At 40.6% G+C, this 3821-nt stretch overlaps 1 pseudogene across 1 annotated transcript; it reads right to left on the reverse strand.

Moving 5' to 3' along the window:
• Positions 1 to 2166: 2166 nt before the first annotated feature.
• LOC306669167 (large ribosomal subunit protein uL30-like) lies at positions 2167 to 2898 on the reverse strand (annotated as a pseudogene). The gene has a single exon. The product of its transcript is annotated as a large ribosomal subunit protein uL30-like (transcript).
• Positions 2899 to 3821: the final 923 nt, after the last annotated feature.

Raw genomic sequence — 3821 nt, forward strand, 5'->3', positions numbered from 1 at the left:
ATAAGAGCAGAGGTGCTCATTCTTAAGAATTTTTCATAGAGAATAGAAACATCAGTGAAAGCACATAGTGACATTTATTAACCAAAAGTAAAGCATTGCTTATAATAGCAAGGGAGTAACTGGAGATTTTGAGATGTGCCTCATGCAAAATACAAGGGAACTCAGCAAGGAGCAGCATGCTTACTGCATATTAATGAGATAGGAGCCTGCCTTCGACAATCTTTTAGGTGTCTGTGGCTTATCTAGCTCTTGCCTCACTTCTAACCTCATTCTTGATCCCCAGCCCCAATGTCCACCCTCTCCAGTTCTATTCTCTAGTTGCTTTTAGATGGCATGATAGTTAATTTGCCAAAACTTGAAGGATTCCAATCTGATTTAGATGAGATGTTTTCTGGATAGTAAGCAATATAATATTTGTAACGTGCATACTACAAATAGGCATTAAAATGTTAGTTATTATTAACATCATTATTGTCATGAAAGAAGTATGTTGATCGGGTTTATAGCAGTGGAGTGGAGTGATTGGGAACACAGGCTTTGAGTTAAACTGCTTGGATTTGCCTCCCAATTCCATGCTTACTGGATGTGGGCCTCTGTTTTAGTTCGCTATTTCACTGCTGTGACTAAAGGATCTGACCAGAACAATTTTAGGGAAGAAAGAGTTTATTTATTTGAGGGCTCATGATTTTAGAGGTCTTAGTCCATAGAAGGATGGCACAATTCCTCGGGACTTGAGTTGAGGCTGAACATCATGGTGAATGAGTGTGGCAGAGGGAAGCAGCTCAGGTGAAGATTAGGAAGCAGAGAGAGACTCCACTCTCCAGATATGAAATGTATACCCCAAAGCCACACCCCCAAAGACCCACCTCCTCCAGCCATACCCTACCTCTCAGTTACCTCTCAGTTAATCCCTATCAGGGGATTAATTCACTGATTGGGTTAAGACTCTCACAATCCAATCACTTCTCCTTGGAACCTTCTTGCACTGTCTCACACATGAGCTTTTGGGGGATACCTTATATCCAAACCCTAACAGCCTCTTCAAAGGTGACAGTGTTTTCTGACTTTTAATTTCCTAATCTGTAAAACGAAGACCTATTCATCTCATGAGAATTACTGAGTGCTTTCTCTGAATCAGAAATTGTTCTAGGAACCTGGACTCCACACTGAACAAAATAGGCAAAAACCCTGGTCTTTGCCCCACAGCGTGGGGAGCAGGAGTCAGGCTGCAGTGATAGTAAAGTATATCAAGTACTTGATAGTGATAAATGCCGGCACTTAAATTTGGGACAGGGCTAGGGGCAGAGAGTAATGGGGCAGGGCTATGATATTAAATGGGGTGGTCAGAAAAGGCTACACTGAGCAGGTAGTTTTTGAGGACTTAAAAGTGGGAAAGCAGCTGAGGAGGAAACGAGGGAAGGGACTGAGGCAGGGGTGCACCTAGTGTGGGTCTGAGAGTGAGACGGGAGAGGAGGAATGAGATCGGAGCAGTGTCGAGGAGAGAGCTCACGGGGCTGGGCAAGGACTTCGCCTCTCTTCTGATGAAAGCTCACTGAAGGTTTTGAGCAGGGGCTGGACTGCAGGCTGGTGCTGACCACTGTGTTGAGAACGGCTGAACGAGGACAGGGCAGAGGCAAGAAGGACTGGGAATGACCAAGTGTAGCTGGTGTAAAACACCTTGGTGGCCTGTAATCAAGACATTTTCCTTCTGTCTCCCAGAAAAATTGTTATGCTGTACTTACCCTTTTTTAAAAGATTGCCAGCTGCCAGAAAATTGTACTTAGTACACAGATCTGTGGTGCCTGTAGTGTGAACTGCAACTCCTCTCCTTCCCTTGGTGCAGTGTACATCCTGCACCACCGTATGTGTGCTTCCTGAGAAGAGGGAGAGGAAGGAACCAGGGCTGACTTCTAGGTTTGCAGTGTGTGCGATGGGAAGGATAAAACTTCTGCAAACTGAGAAAGATAAGACCAGGAGGGTCTGTAGTGAGATAGGTTAAATGTGACATATGCGATGTTGAGGATAACAAGAGACTAGTCTCCTGTGAACTGTAAAGATTAATTAATGTATGTATGCATTGAAAGCAGTTCCTATTTTTTTTTAAACATTGAGAGCAGGTACTGTTTTATTAACTGACCAGATTACAAAAATACCATGGTAGATATCTTAGTTCATCCTTCTAATAAGCCTGTTGATCTGGTCCTCCCCATTGCGAGCATCTCCACCTTCTAAAAAAATGGGTGGTCTTTTTCTCTATTCCACCTCGTGGAGAAGATAATTTGAAGGACCACAGGAAGTGATTTGCTTCTTCGAATCATTTCCCAACAGTGTGGATCTCATGAATCAGATCCTCCATGCAGCTAATGCTATACTTACCAAGAGATCTGGCAATCAAAGCCTTATCTGTCAAGGCAATTCGTTTCTTATTGATTTTGCCATATTCATGCCTGTAGATTAGCTGTCAGGTTTGGTACCCCCATTGAATATGTGGTTACACAATCCTCAGCACATTAATGGAAGTCTTGTTGAGTTTAAGGAACTGCCATTGAAGATATGGTGAAGGTGAAGAAGTTGTAACACCTAACAAACCTTTGGACTCATACCATTGATACCTCTGACCCTGATGACAAATGCCATTTGGGTTCTGCTGGTACATAGAAGTTGCCAGATTTTCTTGCCATCAAAGCCATTTGAATCTCCATTGTTTGCATCTGCGTGTATTCGTTGTGGTAATGCTTGGCTTTTTCATAGATAAGCTTCCTCCTTGCCTTTCAAAACATCTTTTAGGCAAAACCTTCTTCAGGTGCTTTACCTTCCGCTCTGCATAATTCCTTCAATTTTTCTTAAGGGTTTCTGGCTAGCAGGAACCTTCTTTTTCTTCTCTTTGGCACCCTCCATGGTTCCAACTGGAAAAAGAGGCTGAAAGTAAGTCTTATCAGCAGTTGTTCAATAAATGTTAGACATTATTTAGGATAGGACTCTTAAAAAGGCAATTAATGTTAAATGAGGTCATATGGGTGGGCCCTAGCCAATATGACTATGGATCTTATAAGAAGAGGAGATCAAGATGCACAGGGATGTACACAATGATGACCATGTGAAGACAGAGAGAAGGTGGCTGTTCACTAGCTGAGGACAAGGTGTCACAAAAACCAACCCTGGCAATACCTTGATCTCAGACTTCTTGCCTCCAGAGCTGTGAGAAATAAATTTCTGTTGACTAAAAAAATTAGGCATTATTATTATTACAAGGTCATTTGAATTTTCAATATATGCTTGTAAGTCTTAGTCAATATGTACGTGTATGTATATAGATGGAATCATATATGCATATACATAGACAAAGGATCATTCTTAGTGGTTTTTACTCCAGACTTGCTCTTCTTAAAAATAATTCCAAAACTTTAACTTAGACTAATCCGTTATCAAATTATGAAGAAGTTATTTTAAATACACACACTTAAGCATATATATGTATATGTATATATATTTAAATGTATGTGTACTAATAAAACCTTGTGAATATGTGTGTTTGAGGTTTTGTTTGTTTTGCTAAGTCCTCTCTCCTCTTCTCCTGGGCACATATGGGCTGCTTTGTCCTGATGAGGTAATTATATATAAACAAGTGAGAAATCATTTAACAATAGAATCGATCTTCTTTAAGAATGTCTTTCTATTTCTAACCAGACCTGACAAATGAGGAATGCTCAGATCCAGGTTGTAAAAGTGAAATTAAAATGTTGTATGTATTACCTATAATATCACTGAAGTGGAAAATTTTGATGTGACTGTTTAAAAATTACTCTGTCAGTATGTAAGAA

Source organism: Sciurus vulgaris (assembly GCF_902686455.1).
Source record: "Sciurus vulgaris genome assembly, chromosome: 9".
NCBI classification, from domain to species: Eukaryota; Metazoa; Chordata; class Mammalia; order Rodentia; family Sciuridae; genus Sciurus; species Sciurus vulgaris.